Genomic DNA, 20771 nt, shown 5'->3' with positions numbered 1-20771 from the left:
GGTGAAGTTTTCTGTACTTGTATGTACAAACATAGCGGTGACAGGGGCCTTCACTAGACCCCCGGCTGTCATGGTAACCCATCGGCACCATGCAATCACATTGCAGGAGTGGGTGAGAATTTGGGGGGTCGAGATGGGTGCAGACAAATCACGACCATTTACATGCCGCTGTCAGACATTGTTAGAGGGTTGAACAGCAGCGATCAGAGCTTGCACCGGTGGTTGTCTTTGTTTCCCATAGCAACCAATCACGGTCCGGATTTCATTTCTTACACAGCTCTGGTAAAATGAAAGCTGCTCTGTGATTGGTTGCTATGGACACCAAAGACTTTCATAGCAACTGTTTCTTTCTGGGGTCACACAGACTTTTCTACAGAAAAAATAAATAAATTAAGAAAAACACTAAAAGTGTGTGATAAAAAAACAAAACCGCAAGTGATGGGGGAAGGGGAATCACAGACCCAACCTAAGTTAGAGGACAGACCCCACAGGGAGAGAGGCGTGGTCTCTTTCGATGTACATGGAGCCTTTCAGCTGACTATGATCCGGTCTAATCACCTTAAAGGGGTTGTCCAGGACAGAAATCTTCAAAGTGTTTCCGAGGATAAACGTCTCTATGTCACCAGACTTCCTAATATCCAGCGCTGCCTTCCTGTCGCTTCCTCTGGTCTTTGTTGACAAGTTGCTGGCGAGACATCACAACTACAGAACGTGACCACTGCAGCCAATCACCAGACTGATGCCGACCTCAGTGATTGGCTGTAGTGGTCACAAGTTGTGGCATCACTGCTGCAGCCTCTTGACAGGACGGGAAGCAATGACAGACAGGCAGCTCGGAAGTATCGGGGGGTGAGGAAAACACAGTTTATTATTATTTTCACTGGGCGAGCCTACGGAGATAGAAAACTTAATAATAGAAAAACCCTTTAAAAAGTTGAAAAAATACTCGCCTCCATACTTCATAAACAGCCAGTCACTGTACATCCTATTAGGCCGTACAGATGTGGGATCACTGCAGCCAGTCTATGATCACATTGGTCACTGCTATGGCTAGTGATTGGCTGCAGCGGTTACATTGTAAAATGGTTAAACAAAACTGTCTACACACCTTCTTATAAGAGACAGACTAAATATTATTCATTTTCTTTATGTTGCTGCCATGTTGGCGTTCCATTATGTTGGTCTTGTTGCACATAGTACAGACTCTTGTTGCACATAGTACAGACTCTTTTTGCACATAATACAGGCTCTTGTTGCTCTCATGTTATGTGTATGGTCCGAGCGGAAGTGACGGGGAACTGTGCAGAGATGGCGCTCGGCCTTGTGGCTCCAAATGGTATTACTGTGTGACTGCGTAGGTGACCCCTTGAACATCGGATGTTTCCTGCTACTCAGGATCAGTCATAGGGGGCACACAAAGCAGGCGGGAGCTGTGCACATCAGTAGTTATGGTGTGCAGCCTTAGGTCACTTACAGAGGGAACATAACCTCTGTGACTGACCCTGGCAGGTCCAAGGAGGCATTCATCCTATGGGCTTCAGTGAGCGTGCATGTAATATATGGTATCAGTATAGATCCCTTCATACTTCCCAGGTGTAAGAAATGATGTATTTATATAATACAAGGTGTTAGTTGTTGTTAGTTCCACACTGAGATCATACCACTCCTATGTTTTCCACAGAGCCTGGATAGCTCAGTCAGTAGAGCATCAGACTTTTAATCTGAGGGTCCAGGGTTCAAGTCCCTATTTGGGCAGAATTGTTATTTAATAAAATTTCATGACATTTTTTTTCAAACAACTGCATGATATGTATGTAAGGTCACCTGCACAGTTTCCCATATTGTGGCATCCATAGGCCACAGATTACACCGTCCCTTTTTGGATCACCTTGGGGAAGACCCGGCTTTATACAGATTTCGGGTAAGTATAAATAACCCGAGGCTGATTCGTTAATTAGTCAGAAGTCACATTGGTCTGTTTTTGTCAAGGATTAGAAAAAAATGTCTGTTCCACACTAGTCCAGAGTTGTGTCCGGAGCCGCCAGCCTGATTTTTATTTTTTTTCTGAACAACTTTTCGAAAGTCACAAACAGAGAACATGGTTTATGGACACATTGAAAACCCATAAAGAACTGTCTAGAAATTTCTGGATGGTGCAAAAACCCGATTAAGTCTGGTATTACTGCTCAGCTCTATTGAAGAGAATAGGGCCTAGCTGCAATACCACAAACAACCTGTTCACAGGGGTGGCGCTGTTTTTTGTAACTCCGAAAAATTGCTATAAACTAGTAGTTGCATTTTTGAGACTGAATCATGTGGTTATAATAGATGTGCTTTCCTATTTTGTGGAGGTGGGAGATCTGACTTGTCTGCAGGCTGACGATGAAAGAAGTGGCCAATCTATTTTTTTTTCTCTCTGTTTTCTAAAAGCCACAACATTTTTATTTCTCCATCCGCGTTGCTGTATGAGAGCTCATCTCTTGCGGGACGAGATTTAGTGTTGTATGATAGCATTCATTTTGCCCTAAAATATACTGAATAGTGGGAAAAATTCCAAGTAATGAAAAAGTTTTGATTCCGCCATTGTTATTTGAGTTTTGATTTTTTGGCGTTCAAGTTGCTGTAAAAATGACCTGATAACTTTCTTCTACTTGTCAGTGTGATCATCGTGATGTCACATTTTATATAGTTGTTTTACTGTAAAAAAAAAAAATCAAACTGCTTTAAATAAAAATATCTTGTTTCAGCCATCATATTCTGAGAGCCATAACTTTTATTTTTTGGGTTGTTAGAGTTGTACGAGGTCTTGTTTTTTTCGGGGCGAGGTGTAGTCTATATTGTACCATTTTGGGGTCCATATGACTTTCGTATCTGTTTTAATTCCACTTTATTTTGGGAGGTGACATGACCCCTCCCCCAACCTCCCCTGCAATTCTGCCATTTAGATTTTTTTTTCTTCGGTTTCGGCTTGTAGCATTTGGGATAAAAATATTTTATTAGTTCAGATATTTAGAAACCCAGCAATACCCAATGTGCTAATTTTTTTACATATTTGTAAAAGGGGAGTGATTTTATTTTTATCAGTCCCCTTTGGGGACTTGAACCTGCGATTGCTTAATACTCACCTCTATACAGGCAGCCTCTGTACATCCTATTCTGGACGCACAGATGGGCATGATCTTATTTTTATCAGTCCCCTTAGGGGACTTAAACCTGCAATTGCTTAATATTCGCCTCCATAAATAGGAAACAGCCCATCTCTGTACATCCTATTTTGGCCGTACAGAAGTGTGATCACTACTGTCAGTCTCCAGTCACATTGGTTACTGCTGTGGCTAGTGATTGGCTGCAGTGGTTACATTGTAAAAGGGCTTAAAAAAACCTGTCTATGCACCTTCTTATAAGAGACCGTGGTTGCATTCACTCTTCGGAAGTGCTCAGAGGCTAATGGAAGCGAGTTAGGTCCAGCCTGAAATAGTCCTAAATCTTTAGTTCAGGGTTCGAGTACCTTTTCAGGCAGAAACTTTTAATAAAATTGAATAAAAAATGTTGAAATGACTCCATGATATATAGGTGATATAATATAATATACAGCACAACAGGCCTAATATTATGGGAGGAGGCTCAGCATGGAGGACTAGCGGTGATCTCCTCTGATGGCGCCACAACTAGGTCACCTGTACAGTTCCTTACATTGTGGCCTCTATAGGGCCACAGATTACAACATCCCTTTTCGACCACCTGATGGACCTGGTATTACACAGGATGCGGGTGTCTATAAATGATCGGAGAGGCCGAGCCCAGAGATAGTATTCTCTCACTATCTGGCATTATTATGAGATCATGGTAAGTTGGTATTTCGTCACTACTTTGTGTTATTCTGCGCTCATGGTATAACGGTATTATATCAGTGCATAAACCCCCTCCCCTCCCCCAGCCTGGGGAGCTTTTCTTTCTGCCATTACAGACTTAGGAGAGGGGTGTTATTAGCATATCCACTCCCAGAATCCTTTGCTCCCACAGCCCCCTAATGGCTTTGTCTCTCCTCAGTGTAGACAGAGCCCCAGATCCGGAGGCCGCAGCTCCTCACAGATGGCCTCCAGCTTTGCGCAGTGGCAGTATCATAGCCCATGAGGTTTATCCGAGGCGTGATTATTGCTAGTTGAAAACTTTTCCCAATACCCCGCCATGATGACTTGAAATACAGTCAGCATGGCAATTTTTGATAGTCTCCCAGGAGACTGAATAGGTGGTAAAGAGCAGACTAAGGATGGGTGGTGTGCAAATAGCAATCTGTGAGCTTTGTGGTTGGAGTTTGTCATGTTAGTGCTTTCAGTTGTGCAATGTGGTGGCCATCTTTGTACTCTTGTGGTAGCTCTGATGCTGCCGTCTTTGTACTCCTTATAATACTGTGCGGCCGCCATCTTTGTACTCCTGATAATACTGTGCGGCTGCCATCTTTGTACTCTTGTGGTGTGTCTGGTGCCGCCATCTTTGTACTCCTGATAATACTGTGCGGCCGTCATCTTTGTACTCTTGTGGTAGCTCTGGTGCCGCCATCTTTGCACTCTTGTGGTAGCTCTGGTGCCGCCATCTTTGTACTCTTGTGGTAGCTCTGGTGCCGCCATCTTTGTACTCTTGTGGTGGCTCTGATGCCGCCATCTTTGTACTCCTGATAATACTGTGCGGCCGCTATCTTTGTACTCTTGTGGTGTGTCTGGTGCCGCCATCTTTGTACTCCTGATAATACTGTGCGGCCGCCATCTTTGTACTCTTGTGGTGGCTCTGATGCTGCCATCTTTGTACTCCTGATAATTCTGTGCGGCCGCCATTTTTGTACTCCTGATAATACTGTGTGGCCGCCATCTTTGTACTCTTGTGGTAGCTCTGGTGCCGTCATCTTTGCACTCTTGTGGTAGCTCTGGTGCCGCCATCTTTGTACTCCTGATAATACTGTGCGGCCGCCATCTTTGCACTCTTGTGGTAGCTCTGGTGCCGCCATCTTTGTACTCCTGATAATACTGTGCGGCCGCCATCTTTGCACTCTTGTGGTAGCTCTGGTGCTGCCATCTTTGTACTCCTGATAATACTGTGCGGCCGCCATCTTTGCACTCTTGTGGTAGCTCTGGTGCCGCCATCTTTGCACTCTTGTGGTAGCTCTGGTGCCGCCATCTTTGTACTCTTGTGGTAGCTCTGGTGCCACCATCTTTGTACTCTTGTGGTGGCTCTGATGCCGCCATCTTTGTACTCCTGATAATACTGTGCGGCCGCTATCTTTGTACTCTTGTGGTGTGTCTGGTGCCGCCATCTTTGTACTCCTGATAATACTGTGCGACCGCCATCTTTGCACTCTTGTGGTAGCTCTGGTGCCGCCATCTTTGCACTCTTGTGGTAGCTCTGGTGCCGCCATCTTTGTACTCTTGTAGTAGCTCTGGTGCCGCAATGTTTCTACTCCTGATAATACTGTGCGGCCGTCATCTTTGTACTCTTGTGGTGTGTCTGGTGCCAACATCGTTGTACTCCTGATAATACTGTGCGGCCGCCATATTTGCACTCTTGTGGTAGCTCTGGTGCCACCATCTTTGCACTCTTGTGGTAGCTCTGGTGCCGCAATGTTTGTACTCCTGATAATACTGTGCTGCCGCCATCTTTGTACTCTTGTGGTGTGTCTGGTGCCGCCATCTTTGTACTCCTGATAATACAGTGCAGCTGCCATCTTTGTACTCTTGTGGTGGCTCTGGTGCCGCCATGTTTGTACTCCTGATAATACTGTGTGGCCTCCATCTTTGTACTCTTGTGTCTGATGCCGCCATATTTGTGCTCATGATTCTGTGTTGTCGCCATATGTGTGCTCCTAGCGATCCCATTCTCAAGTTGTGATTATCACCACACATGTTGTTATTTCTCTGGGAGACCATACAGATTCGATCACTGCCACCAGATGTCAGGGGATGCAACTCAGCTGCCTCTTATGGTCAGGACAATTACACAATAGACTGACGAGTGATGGACGAGGCCACAGCTGCTTCTACTACAAGGCCGGTTATTGAGGAACTCACAGTGAGTGTACGGTATATGCACCTCCAATTCCAACGCATGGAATATATGTATATGTATATATACATATATATATATATACCCCCCGTATGGTCACTGCCAGCTCCACAATAATAAAAGGGAACCACTGCTCGCTGCCACCACCTCTGATTGGACACCCTTTACAGATAGCGTATGGCTTCAGGGTTGCGGTTTACAGAGCAAGAGGAACAGCGATATTAAATTTTATATAGTTAATAAAATATATAAATCCAGAAAGGTAGGCAGTGTTTATAAAAATATACAAAGATGATACAAAAGGGGAACAAAACAATATGGTATATATTCAATTACATAAAATAAAAGGGATAATAAGAGAAAAGTACTAAACCTAATCATGGAAATGAATCAGAGCTTAGTGGAAGAAAGTATTCCTTAGAGCAATAGACAGAAACACAGAGTACTGTGTCTTCCAGAACTGACAAATACCAAAAACCCAAACTTTGCTTTTTATTAGATCAAGGTTACCCGCACATGTCTCCCCTCAGTGAGCTTATATGGGGGCCTGTCATGGGATGTGCTAGGTCTTTTAGAAGTTTATGAGATTTCCAACTTTCAGCATATCTTTGCCCCTGGAGGTCCCAGGTGGGAGATATTATTGTGTTTTCTATCACGATTTTACCTTTCTATAGAGATGAAACATGGCACAGATAGCATCATCCATCGGAATGATATTAACATGGAGGGGTTCGGATGGCCTTACCATGATGTGAGTGAATGCATTATGGTTGTCCTTTCGCTACAGCGCTGAAAATATTTCTCCCATAAATATCGGATTGATGCAACCCCAATATTCATCACTGACCACTGGCTCCTGAGTGTCTGAGATAATTCCATGAACAGAGGAAGCCCCTATACTTCTCTGCCTCTGAGCATAAGAATCCTAAGTTTGCTGGCTGGTTCCCATCAGATCCCTAAGGCCACGATCCCACTATCAGTATTTAGTCAGTATTTGGTCAGTATTTTTTCTCAGGAGTAGGAGCCAAAACCAGGTGAGGAACAATCAGAGAAAAGGTATAATAGAAATAAGTGCATAAATTCTGCATTTATCACCCACTCCTGGTTTTGTCTCCCACTCCTGAGAAAAAATACTGACCGAATACTGACCAAATACTGATAGTGGGGACGTGGCCTTAATGTAATTACCTGCTCACAGCAGGAAGTCCCTACTTCAATGTTCAGCTCTTTCTCACTTCCCCAGTTATAATTAATCCCATATGTTCAATGTGAGGGTGATATGTCCCATGTCTGGAGATATCTTTATGGATTTTACAATTTCTCTCTAAGACATCTGTTGCATTATCTCCCTCCACTACCTAGAAATAAAACTACTATTTTTCTGGGCCCATAAACCTTAGATCTATGGAAATACGCAATTATTTTACACCAAATAGTGTAAAATGTAAAGAAACAGTAACAAAAAAATAATAAAATAGAATTTTTGGTTCCTGCATATAAAAAGCGACTGTAACATCATACGTACCCTAAAAAGGTACCGTTAAAAGCTCCTACAGCTCGGCACAAATAATAACGAAATGTGGCCCCACACAGCAACATCGCTGGAAAAATGTTCTCCATCCTCCCTGCTACCAATTCTTCTTAAGGGAGGGGTTTATTAGCATATCCACTCCCAGAATCCTTTGCTCCCACAGCCCCCTAATGACTTTGTCTCTCCTCAGTGTAGACAGAGCCCCAGATCCGGAGGCCGCAGCTCCTCACAGATGGCCTCCAGCTTTGCGCAGTGGCAGTATCATAGCCCATGAGGTTTATCCGAGGCGTGATTATTGCTAGTTGAAAACTTTTCCCAATGCCCCGCCATGAGGGCTCGTAATACAGTCAGCATGGCAATTTTTGACAGTCTCCCAGGAGACTGAATAGGTGGTTAATAGTAGAAAAAGAGCTATTGCTGTTTAACTGGAGTAATTTTATGTACAGTTGTATTGGAGCCGTATGTTACATGTGTCGGGCTGAGAATTATAAGTAACATTTCACTTCCCCGAGGACAAGAGAATCAGCAAAGAAACGTGCGGGATCAATTACAGGATTACTATCTAGTCAGCTGCTTCCCCGGAGATTTCTCCATGTAGTCATGTTGTTGTTTTTTTCTTGTTATGTGGGCATGGTATTGCGGTATTACAGTCACTATTAGTTATTATCTATAAGTGTCTGATAACAGCATCCCTCAGCCACCAATTGATTAAAAGTCCCATATGGCATTTGCCACCCCCCCCCCCCCAATTCATCATAAGTCCCTGTATAGTGTTCTCTTCCACCCCTAGTTCATAATATGTCCTTTATAGCGTCCTCCACCAACCCCAATTCATTATGAGACCCTCTAAGTATCTTCCTCCCACAACTCAATTTATTCTAAGTCCCTTATGGCATCCTACACCACTCCCAATTCATAATAAGTCCCTTGTGGTGTCCTCCCGCACTCTCCTGTTTATTATAAGCCTCTGTATAGCATTCTCCCCAATTCATTATAAGTCCCTGATATCATCCTGTCCCATCCACAAGTCATTACAAGTCCCTGATGACGTCCTCCCTCCAATTCAATCGTTGCCTCTTATGGGATCATCTCTGCATTGCTGGACAAGTCTGGAATACAGAAGAGACGGTTCCTTTCCAGGACGTAGAAACCAATGGACAGAACGTATAGTGGTGAGTGGTGATAGTCTGTAACCAGAAAGGAGGAGCAGACGGCCGATAATACAGGAGAAAGTCATTGTGTCAGTGATCATGTACAGAAGCCCGGATAGCTCAGTCGGTAGAGCATCAGACTTTTAATTTGAGGGTCCAGGGTTCAAGTCCCTGTTCGGGCAGAAGCTTTTAATAAAGATGAAACCAATAAACGCTATTTCTAAAGAATATAAGAGACCTAGGGAAGGACAAATGATGGCGACTGTTCAGGAAAATATCACGGTTACTGTAATATCTTTGATTCCAGTTAGTTTTGGGTGGTGACCTTGTTCTCCATAGCTGCACTTTTGGCGCCAACAACAGGCGATCACTGGTAATGTAATATAGAAACTTGTGAACAGTCTGTATAGAGGGCACTATATGGCGGTATTCAGTCACTATTTAGTATTATAATGTGGTGATGGTATGGCGGTATTTAATCACTATTTTCTGTTATTATGTGCTGATGGTTTGGCGGTTATAAGTCACTATTTGTTATTATATGGTCACTGCATGACAGTATTGCTTCTCTTCTTGCGCCATCATCAGGAAGTCCCTGGTAATGCAATCCTGTAATACATAAGTGAAGGTTCCCCCAGGACGCAGGAGCAGACAGTCTGTATAGCAGGAGGTGGTGACACTATGATCAGATGGAGGATGAACCCCCTCCCCTCCCCCAGCCTGGGGAGCTTTTCTTTCTGCCATTACAGACTTAGGAGAGGGGTGTTATTAGCATATCCACTCCCAGAATCCTTTGCTCCCACAGCCCCCTAATGACTTTGTCTCTCCTCAGTGTAGACAGAGCCCCAGATCCGGAGGCCGCAGCTCCTCACAGATGGCCTCCAGCTTTGCGCAGTGGCAGTATCATAGCCCATGAGGTTTATCCGAGGCGTGATTATTGCTAGTTGAAAACTTTTCCCAATACCCCGCCATGAGGGCTCGTAATACAGTCAGCATGGCAATTTTTGACAGTCTCCCAGGAGACTGAGTAGGTGGTTGAGCTAGAACTAAATCGGCCATGTGCTGTAGGATCAATATTTTAGAAATTACAACATTTCAGGTATATTTCTATGCCAATGAGAACTTGTTCCATGCAGGAAGAATTATATATATATATATCTGTGTGTATTAAGATCAAACACCCACTTTTCCAAAAATAAATAAAAAATTAACACATTTGTTATCGCTTGGTACATATATAAAATACTATTTATTATATACGGTGTACACCAAAACAGAAGAAAGTGTAAATGGCAAATTCTCTGGGATTTTTTTGGTCACCTCCCAAAATATGATGGAATAATAAGAGATCAGAAAGTCATATAGACCCCAAAATAGTACTGATAGTATATGTGTATATATATACATATCAGAAAATGTAAAACAATACATGAAAAAATTCTATATATACTGTACATATGTGTGTGTATATATATATATATATTTATATTTATTTATATGAATATATAATTAGAAAAATACAGGTGCAGCACTAGCAAAGTTATTACAAAAACAGTTGGGTGCTAAATACGCCTTACAGGCAAAACCAAACCTCAAGACGTCCAGCAAAGACAAAGGCAGCGCTCCATAGTCCAATATAGGGGGATTTATTGACCCATCACGTCAGGGCAACGTTTCGTTCAAAATGTGAAACTTTTTCCAGCTTGAAAAAGTTCACCCTATATTGAACAATGGAGTGCTGCTGCCTTTGTCTTTTTTGGATATATATGTATATATAAATATATTTTTATTTCTTCTTTAAATATTATAAATATTAGATATGAACATTTTTTGAAAAATCTAAAAAATGTTAAAGATTATATATATATATGCACATAATTTTTATTTTTTCTTTAAATATTATAATATATATTTAAATATATGTATATAAAATGATATATATATAATATGTATTTAAATATAGATATGATATGTATATCTATTTTTTTCTTCTTAAACTGAGAAAATACGATTTATTTAAATATATTTATTCAATATATATATAATTTTAATTTTTTTCTTTAAATGTCTTTGATTTTTTTTCAGTCCCTTCAGGGTTTAACCCTGCGATTGCCTGATATAAGAGACCCGCAGCCGCTCCGTACATCATGGATCGCACCCAGACTGTGGACCGCAGATTTGTGAAACCGGTCTTAGATAAACCTTTCCTCTGGACGGAGCTCCGCCGTTATGGACGGGTCGTGTCTGGAATTACTGCTCAGCTTTATTTTAGTAAATGGAGCTCAGTTGCAATACCACACACAACCTGTGAACCGGAGTGGTGCTGTTTTTGGAAGAAAGCAGCCATGATTTCTAATACAGTACATGTTTGTAAAGCACTTTGGTTTTTTTGGACAATGAATAGTATTTATTAGGTGAAGTTTTCTGTACTTGTATGTACAAACATAGCGGTGACAGGGGCCTTCACTAGACCCCCGGCTGTCATGGTAACCCATCGGCACCATGCAATCACATTGCAGGAGTGGGTGGGAATTTGGGGGGTCGAGATGGGTGCAGACAAATCACGACCATTTACATGCCGCTGTCAGACATTGTTAGAGGGTTGAACAGCAGCGATCAGAGCTTGCACCGGTGGTTGTCTTTGTTTCCCATAGCAACCAATCACGGTCCGGATTTCATTTCTTACACAGCTCTGGTAAAATGAAAGCTGCTCTGTGATTGGTTGCTATGGACACCAAAGACTTTCATAGCAACTGTTTCTTTCTGGGGTCACACAGACTTTTCTACAGAAAAAATAAATAAATTAAGAAAAACACTAAAAGTGTGTGATAAAAAAACAAAACCGCAAGTGATGGGGGAAGGGGAATCACAGACCCAACCTAAGTTAGAGGACAGACCCCACAGGGAGAGAGGCGTGGTCTCTTTCGATGTACATGGAGCCTTTCAGCTGACTATGATCCGGTCTAATCACCTTAAAGGGGTTGTCCAGGACAGAAATCTTCAAAGTGTTTCCGAGGATAAACGTCTCTATGTCACCAGACTTCCTAATATCCAGCGCTGCCTTCCTGTCGCTTCCTCTGGTCTTTGTTGACAAGTTGCTGGCGAGACATCACAACTACAGAACGTGACCACTGCAGCCAATCACCAGACTGATGCCGACCTCACTGATTGGCTGTAGTGGTCACAAGTTGTGGCATCACTGCTGCAGCCTCTTGACAGGACGGGAAGCAATGACAGACAGGCAGCTCGGAAGTATCGGGGGGTGAGGAAAACACAGTTTATTATTATTTTCACTGGGCGAGCCTACGGAGATAGAAAACTTAATAATAGAAAAACCCTTTAAAAAGTTGAAAAAATACTCGCCTCCATACTTCATAAACAGCCAGTCACTGTACATCCTATTAGGCCGTACAGATGTGGGATCACTGCAGCCAGTCTATGATCACATTGGTCACTGCTATGGCTAGTGATTGGCTGCAGCGGTTACATTGTAAAATGGTTAAACAAAACTGTCTACACACCTTCTTATAAGAGACAGACTAAATATTATTCATTTTCTTTATGTTGCTGCCATGTTGGCGTTCCATTATGTTGGTCTTGTTGCACATAGTACAGACTCTTTTTGCACATAATACAGGCTCTTGTTGCTCTCATGTTATGTGTATGGTCCGAGCGGAAGTGACGGGGAACTGTGCAGAGATGGCGCTCGGCCTTGTGGCTCCAAATGGTATTACTGTGTGACTGCGTAGGTGACCCCTTGAACATCGGATGTTTCCTGCTACTCAGGATCAGTCATAGGGGGCACACAAAGCAGGCGGGAGCTGTGCACATCAGTAGTTATGGTGTGCAGCCTTAGGTCACTTACAGAGGGAACATAACCTCTGTGACTGACCCTGGCAGGTCCAAGGAGGCATTCATCCTATGGGCTTCAGTGAGCGTGCATGTAATATATGGTATCAGTATAGATCCCTTCATACTTCCCAGGTGCAAGAAATGATGTATTTATATAATACAAGGTGTTAGTTGTTGTTAGTTCCACACTGAAATCATACCACTCCCATGTTTTCCACAGAGCCTGGATAGCTCAGTCAGTAGAGCATCAGACTTTTAATCTGAGGGTCCAGGGTTCAAGTCCCCGTTTGGGCAGAATTGTTATTTAATAAAATTTCATGACATTTTTTTTCAAACAACTGCATGATATGTATGTAAGGTCACCTGCACAGTTTCCCATATTGTGGCATCCATAGGCCACAGATTACACCGTCCCTTTTTGGATCACCTTGGGGAAGACCCGGCTTTATACAGATTTCGGGTAAGTATAAATAACCCGAGGCTGATTCGTTAATTAGTCAGAAGTCACATTGGTCAGTTTTTGTCAAGGATTAGAAAAAAATGTCTGTTCCACACTAGTCCAGAGTTGTGTCCGGAGCCGCCAGCCTGATTTTTATTTTTTTTCTGAACAACTTTTCGAAAGTCACAAACAGAGAACATGGTTTATGGACACATTGAAAACCCATAAAGAACTGTCTAGAAATTTCTGGATGGTGCAAAAACCCGATTAAGTCTGGTATTACTGCTCAGCTCTATTGAAGAGAATAGGGCCTAGCTGCAATACCACAAACAACCTGTTCACAGGGGTGGCGCTGTTTTTGTAACTCCGAAAAATTGCTATAAACTAGTAGTTGCATTTTTGAGACTGAATCATGTGGTTATAATAGATGTGCTTTCCTATTTTGTGGAGGTGGGAGATCTGACTTATCTGCAGGCTGACGATGAAAGAAGTGGCCAATCTATTTTTTTTTCTCTCTGTTTTCTAAAAGCCACAACATTTTTATTTCTCCATCCGCGTTGCTGTATGAGAGCTCATCTCTTGCGGGACGAGATTTAGTGTTGTATGATAGCATTCATTTTGCCATAACATATACTGAATAGTGGGAAAAATTCCAAGTAATGAAAAAGTTTTGATTCCGCCATTGTTATTTGAGTTTTGATTTTTTGGCGTTCAAGTTGCTGTAAAAATGACCTGATAACTTTCTTCTACTTGTCAGTGCGATCATCGTGATGTCACATTTTATATAGTTGTTTTACTGTAAAAAAAAAAATCAAACTGCTTTAAATAAAAATATCTTGTTTCAGCCATCATATTCTGAAAGCCATAACTTTTATTTTTTGGGTTGTTAGAGTTGTACGAGGTCTTGTTTTTTTCGGGGCGAGGTGTAGTCTATATTGTACCATTTTGGGGTCCATATGACTTTCGTATCTGTTTTAATTCCACTTTATTTTGGGAGGTGACATGACCCCTCCCCCAACCTCCCCTGCAATTCTGCCATTTAGATTTTTTTTTCTTCGGTTTCGGCTTGTAGCATTTGGGATAAAAATATTTTATTAGTTCAGATATTTAGAAACCCAGCAATACCCAATGTGCTAATTTTTTTACATATTTGTAAAAGGGGAGTGATTTTATTTTTATCAGTCCCCTTTGGGGACTTGGACCTGTGATTGCTTAATACTCACCTCTATACAGGCAGCCTCTGTACATCCTATTCTGGACGCACAGATGGGCATGATCTTATTTTTATCAGTCCCCTTAGGGGACTTAAACCTGCAATTGCTTAATATTCGCCTCCATAAATAGGAAACAGCCCATCTCTGTACATCCTATTTTGGCCGTACAGAAGTGTGATCACTACTGTCAGTCTCCAGTCACATTGGTTACTGCTGTGGCTAGTGATTGGCTGCAGTGGTTACATTGTAAAAGGGCTTAAAAAAACCTGTCTATGCACCTTCTTATAAGAGACCGTGGTTGCATTCACTCTTCGGAAGTGCTCAGAGGCTAATGGAAGCGAGTTAGGTCCAGCCTGAAATAGTCCTAAATCTTTAGTTCAGGGTTCGAGTACCTTTTCAGGCAGAAACTTTTAATAAAATTGAATAAAAAATGTTGAAATGACTCCATGATATATAGGTGATATAATATAATATACAGCACAACAGGCCTAATATTATGGGAGGAGGCTCAGCATGGAGGACTAGCGGTGATCTCCTCTGATGGCGCCACAACTAGGTCACCTGTACAGTTCCTTACATTGTGGCCTCTATAGGGCCACAGATTACAACATCCCTTTTCGACCACCTGATGGACCTGGTATTACACAGGATGCGGGTGTCTATAAATGATCGGAGAGGCCGAGCCCAGAGATAGTATTCTCTCACTATCTGGCATTATTATGAGATCATGGTAAGTTGGTATTTCGTCACTACTTTGTGTTATTCTGCGCTCATGGTATAACGGTATTATATCAGTGCATAAACCCCCTCCCCTCCCCCAGCCTGGGGAGCTTTTCTTTCTGCCATTACAGACTTAGGAGAGGGGTGTTATTAGCATATCCACTCCCAGAATCCTTTGCTCCCACAGCCCCCTAATGACTTTGTCTCTCCTCAGTGTAGACAGAGCCCCAGATCCGGAGGCCGCAGCTCCTCACAGATGGCCTCCAGCTTTGCGCAGTGGCAGTATCATAGACCATGAGGTTTATCTGAGGCGTTATTATTGCTAGTTGAAAACTTTTCCCAGTACCCCGCCATGATGACTTGAAATACAGTCAGCATGGCAATTTTTGATAGTCTCCCAGGAGACTGAATAGGTGGTAAAGAGCAGACTAAGGATGGGTGGTGTGCAAATAGCAATCTGTGAGCTTTGTGGTTGGAGTTTGTCATGTTAGTGCTTTCAGTTGTGCAATGTGGTGGCCATCTTTGTACTCTTGTGGTAGCTCTGATGCTGCCGTCTTTGTACTCCTTATAATACTGTGCGGCCGCCATCTTTGTACTCCTGATAATACTGTGCGGCTGCCATCTTTGTACTCTTGTGGTGTGTCTGGTGCCGCCATCTTTGTACTCCTGATAATACTGTGCGGCCGTCATCTTTGTACTCTTGTGGTAGCTCTGGTGCCGCCATCTTTGCACTCTTGTGGTAGCTCTGGTGCCGCCATCTTTGTACTCTTGTGGTAGCTCTGGTGCCGCCATCTTTGTACTCTTGTGGTGGCTCTGATGCCGCCATCTTTGTACTCCTGATAATACTGTGCGGCCGCTATCTTTGTACTCTTGTGGTGTGTCTGGTGCCGCCATCTTTGTACTCCTGATAATACTGTGCGGCCGCCATCTTTGTACTCTTGTGGTGGCTCTGATGCTGCCATCTTTGTACTCCTGATAATACTGTGCGGCCGCCATCTTTGTACTCCTGATAATACTGTGTGGCCGCCATCTTTGTACTCTTGTGGTAGCTCTGGTGCCGTCATCTTTGCACTCTTGTGGTAGCTCTGGTGCCGCCATCTTTGTACTCCTGATAATACTGTGCGGCCGCCATCTTTGCACTCTTGTGGTAGCTCTGGTGCCGCCATCTTTGTACTCCTGATAATACTGTGCGGCCGCCATCTTTGCACTCTTGTGGTAGCTCTGGTGCTGCCATCTTTGTACTCCTGATAATACTGTGCGGCCGCCATCTTTGCACTCTTGTGGTAGCTCTGGTGCCGCCATCTTTGCACTCTTGTGGTAGCTCTGGTGCCGCCATCTTTGTACTCTTGTGGTAGCTCTGGTGCCACCATCTTTGTACTCTTGTGGTGGCTCTGATGCCGCCATCTTTGTACTCCTGATAATACTGTGCGGCCGCTATCTTTGTACTCTTGTGGTGTGTCTGGTGCCGCCATCTTTGTACTCCTGATAATACTGTGCGACCGCCATCTTTGCACTCTTGTGGTAGCTCTGGTGCCGCCATCTTTGCACTCTTGTGGTAGCTCTGGTGCCGCCATCTTTGTACTCTTGTAGTAGCTCTGGTGCCGCAATGTTTGTACTCCTGATAATACTGTGCTGCCGCCATCTTTGTACTCTTGTGGTGGCTCTGGTGCCGCCATGTTTGTACTCCTGATATTACTGTGCGGCCGCCATCTTTGCACTCTTGTGGAGTGTCTGGTGCCGCCATCTTTGTACTCCTGATAATACTGTGCGGCCGCTATCTTTGTACTCTTGTGGTGTGTCTGGTGCCGCCATCTTTGTACTCCTGAAAATACTGTGCGGCCGTCATCTTTGTACTCTTGTGGTGTGTCTGGTGCCAACATCGTTGTACTCCTGATAATACTGTGCGGCCGCCATATTTGCACTCTTGTGGTAGCTCTGGTGCCACCATCTTTGCACTCTTGTGGTAGCTCTGGTGCCGCAATGTTTGTACTCCTGATAATACTGTGCTGCCGCCATCTTTGTACTCTTGTGGTGTGTCTGGTGCCGCCATCTTTGTACTCCTGATAATACAGTGCAGCTGCCATCTTTGTACTCTTGTGGTGGCTCTGGTGCCGCCATGTTTGTACTCCTGATAATACTGTGTGGCCTCCATCTTTGTACTCTTGTGTCTGATGCCGCCATATTTGTGCTCATGATTCTGTGTTGTCGCCATATGTGTGCTCCTAGCGATCCCATTCTCAAGTTGTGATTATCACCACACATGTTGTTATTTCTCTGGGAGACCATACAGATTCGATCACTGCCACCAGATGTCAGGGGATGCAACTCAGCTGCCTCTTATGGTCAGGACAATTACACAATAGACTGACGAGTGATGGACGAGGCCACAGCTGCTTCTACTACAAGGCCGGTTATTGAGGAACTCACAGTGAGTGTACGGTATATGCACCTCCAATTCCAACGCATGGAATATATGTATATGTATATATACATATATATATATATACCCCCCGTATGGTCACTGCCAGCTCCACAATAATAAAAGGGAACCACTGCTCGCTGCCACCACCTCTGATTGGACACCCTTTACAGATAGCGTATGGCTTCAGGGTTGCGGTTTACAGAGCAAGAGGAACAGCGATATTAAATTTTATATAGTTAATAAAATATATAAATCCAGAAAGGTAGGCAGTGTTTATAAAAATATACAAAGATGATACAAAAGGGGAACAAAACAATATGGTATATATTCAATTACATAAAATAAAAGGGATAATAAGAGAAAAGTACTAAACCTAATCATGGAAATGAATCAGAGCTTAGTGGAAGAAAGTATTCCTTAGAGCAATAGACAGAAACACAGAGTACTGTGTCTTCCAGAACTGACATATACCAAAAACCCAAACTTTGCTTTTTATTAGATCAAGGTTACCCGCACATGTCTCCCCTCAGTGAGCTTATATGGGGGCCTGTCATGGGATGTGCTAGGTCTTTTAGAAGTTTATGAGATTTCCAACTTTCAGCATATCTTTGCCCCTGGAGGTCCCAGGTGGGAGATATTATTGTGTTTTCTATCACGATTTTCCCTTTCTATAGAGATGAAACATGGCACAGATAGCATCATCCATCGGAATGATATTAACATGGAGGGGTTCGGATGGCCTTACCATGATGTGAGTGAATGCATTATGGTTGTCCTTTCGCTACAGCGCTGAAAATATTTCTCCCATAAATATCGGATTGATGCAACCCCAATATTCATCACTGACCACTGGCTCCTGAGTGTCTGAGATAATTCCATGAACAGAGGAAGCCCCTATACTTCTCTGCCTCTGAGCATAAGAATCCTAAGTTTGTTGGCTGGTTCCCATCAGATCCCTAAGGCCACGATCCCACTATCAGTATTTAGTCAGTATTTGGTCAGTATTTTTTCTCAGGAGTAGGAGCCAAAACCAGGTGAGGAACAATCAGAGAAAAGGTATAATAGAAATAAGTGCATAAATTCTGCATTTATCACCCACTCCTGGTTTTGTCTCCCACTCCTGAGAAAAAATACTGACCGAATACTGACCAAATACTGATAGTGGGGACGTGGCCTTAATGTAATTACCTGCTCACAGCAGGAAGTCCCTACTTCAATGTTCAGCTCTTTCTCACTTCCCCAGTTATAATTAATCCCATATGTTCAATGTGAGGGTGATATGTCCCATGTCTGGAGATATCTTTATGGATTTTACAATTTCTCTCTAAGACATCTGTTGCATTATCTCCCTCCACTACCTAGAAATAAAACTACTATTTTTCTGGGCCCATAAACCTTAGATCTATGGAAATACGCAATTATTTTACACCAAATAGTGTAAAATGTAAAGAAACAGTAACAAAAAAATAATAAAATAGAATTTTTGGTTCCTGCATATAAAAAGCGACTGTAACATCATACGTACCCTAAAAAGGTACCGTTAAAAGCTCCTACAGCTCGGCACAAATAATAACGAAATGTGGCCCCACACAGCAACATCGCTGGAAAAATGTTCTCCATCCTCCCTGCTACCAATTCTTCTTAAGGGAGGGGTTTATTAGCATATCCACTCCCAGAATCCTTTGCTCCCACAGCCCCCTAATGACTTTGTCTCTCCTCAGTGTAGACAGAGCCCCAGATCCGGAGGCCGCAGCTCCTCACAGATGGCCTCCAGCTTTGCGCAGTGGCAGTATCATAGCCCATGAGGTTTATCCGAGGCGTGATTATTGCTAGTTGAAAACTTTTCCCAATACCCTGCCATGAGGGCTCATAATACAGTCAGCATAGCAATTTTTGACAGTCTCCCAGGAGACTGAATAGGTGGTTAATAGTAGAAAAAGAGCTATTGCTGTTTAACTGGAGTAATTTTATGTACAGTTGTATTGGAGCCGTATGTTACATGTGTCGGGCTGAGAATTATAAGTAACATTTCACTTCCCCGAGGACAAGAGAATCAGCAAAGAAACGTGCGGGATCAATTACAGGATTACTATCTAGTCAGCTGCTTCCCCGGAGATTTCTCCATGTAATCATGTTGTTGTTTTTTTCTTGTTATGTGGGCATGGTATTGCGGTATTACAGTCACTATTAGTTATTATCTATAAGTGTCTGATAACAGCATCCCTCAGCCACCAATTGATTAAAAGTCCCATATGGCATTTGCCACCCCCCCCCCCCCAATTCATCATAAGTCCCTGTATAGTGTTCTCTTCCACCCCTAGTTCATAATATGTCCTTTATAGCGTCCTCCACCAACCCCAATTCATTATGAGACCCTCTAAGTATCTTCCTCCCACAACTCAATTTATTCTAAGTCCCTTATGGCATCCTACACCACTCCCAATTCATAATAAGTCCCTTGTGGTGTCCTCCCGCACTCTCCTGTTTATTATAAGCCTCTGTATAGCATTCTCCCCAATTCATTATAAGTCCCTGATATCATCCTGTCCCATCCACAAGTCATTACAAATCCCTGATGACGTCCTCCCTCCAATTCAATCGTTGCCTCTTATGGGATCATCTCTGCATTGCTGGACAGGTCTGGAATACAGAAGAGACGGTTCCCTTCCAGGACGTAGAAACCAATGGACAGAACGTATAGTGGTGAGTGGTGATAGTCTGTAACCAGAAAGGAGGAGCAGACGGCCGATAATACAGGAGAAAGTCATTGTGTCAGTGATCATGTACAGAAGCCCGGATAGCTCAGTCGGTAGAGCATCAGACTTTTAATCTGAGGGTCCAGGGTTCAAGTCCCTGTTCGGGCAGAAGCTTTTAATAAAGATGAAACCAATAAACGCTATTTCTAAAGAATATAAGAGACCTAGGGAAGGACAAATGATGGCGACTGTTCAGGAAAATATCACGGTTACTGTAATATCTTTGATTCCAGTTAGTTTTGGGTGGTGACCTTGTTTTCCATAACTGCACTTTTGGCGCCAACAACAGGCGATCACTGGTAATGTAATATAGAAACTTGTGAACAGTCTGTATAGAGGGCACTATATGGCGGTATTCAGTCACTATTTAGTATTATAATGTGGTGATGGTATGGCGGTATTTAATCACTATTTTCTGTTATTATGTGCTGATGGTTTGGCGGTTATAAGTCACTATTTGTTATTATATGGTCACTGCATGACAGTATTGCTTCTCTTCTTGCGCCATCATCAGGAAGTCCCTGGTAATGCAATCCTGTAATACATAAGTGAAGGTTCCCCCAGGACGCAGGAGCAGACAGTCTGTATAGCAGGAGGTGGTGACACTATGATCAGATGGAGGATGAACCCCC

At 43.1% G+C, this 20771-nt stretch overlaps 9 non-coding genes across 9 annotated transcripts; all 9 read left to right on the top strand.

The window, feature by feature from the left end:
* Positions 1-1682: 1682 nt before the first annotated feature.
* Positions 1683-1755, top strand: TRNAK-UUU (transfer RNA lysine (anticodon UUU)). The gene has a single exon. It is a non-coding gene; the product is annotated as a tRNA-Lys (tRNA).
* A 2346-nt stretch (positions 1756-4101) lies between these two features.
* On the top strand, positions 4102-4241 carry LOC141168205 (U4 spliceosomal RNA). Its single transcript, XR_012251951.1, has one exon. It is a non-coding gene; the product is annotated as a U4 spliceosomal RNA (small nuclear RNA).
* Positions 4242-7826: 3585 nt separating this feature from the next.
* Positions 7827-7966, top strand: LOC141168085 (U4 spliceosomal RNA). Its single transcript, XR_012251838.1, has one exon. It is a non-coding gene; the product is annotated as a U4 spliceosomal RNA (small nuclear RNA).
* Positions 7967-8845: 879 nt separating this feature from the next.
* On the top strand, positions 8846-8918 carry TRNAK-UUU (transfer RNA lysine (anticodon UUU)). Its single transcript has one exon. It is a non-coding gene; the product is annotated as a tRNA-Lys (tRNA).
* Positions 8919-9619: 701 nt separating this feature from the next.
* LOC141167966 (U4 spliceosomal RNA) lies at positions 9620-9759 on the top strand. Its single transcript, XR_012251745.1, has one exon. It is a non-coding gene; the product is annotated as a U4 spliceosomal RNA (small nuclear RNA).
* Positions 9760-12809: 3050 nt separating this feature from the next.
* TRNAK-UUU (transfer RNA lysine (anticodon UUU)) lies at positions 12810-12882 on the top strand. The gene has a single exon. It is a non-coding gene; the product is annotated as a tRNA-Lys (tRNA).
* A 2344-nt stretch (positions 12883-15226) lies between these two features.
* Positions 15227-15366, top strand: LOC141167671 (U4 spliceosomal RNA). Its single transcript, XR_012251463.1, has one exon. It is a non-coding gene; the product is annotated as a U4 spliceosomal RNA (small nuclear RNA).
* A 3789-nt stretch (positions 15367-19155) lies between these two features.
* LOC141168340 (U4 spliceosomal RNA) lies at positions 19156-19295 on the top strand. Its single transcript, XR_012252079.1, has one exon. It is a non-coding gene; the product is annotated as a U4 spliceosomal RNA (small nuclear RNA).
* Positions 19296-20174: 879 nt separating this feature from the next.
* TRNAK-UUU (transfer RNA lysine (anticodon UUU)) lies at positions 20175-20247 on the top strand. Its single transcript has one exon. It is a non-coding gene; the product is annotated as a tRNA-Lys (tRNA).
* The last annotated feature ends 524 nt before the right edge of the window (positions 20248-20771 follow it).

The sequence above is a fragment of the Phyllobates terribilis genome, unplaced genomic scaffold, assembly GCF_046119375.1.
Source record: "Phyllobates terribilis strain yellow unplaced genomic scaffold, ASM4611937v1 Scaffold_11__3_contigs__length_659146591, whole genome shotgun sequence".
In the NCBI taxonomy this organism is placed as follows: Eukaryota; Metazoa; Chordata; class Amphibia; order Anura; family Dendrobatidae; genus Phyllobates; species Phyllobates terribilis.
This window is presented reverse-complemented; position numbering and strand designations above follow the sequence as displayed.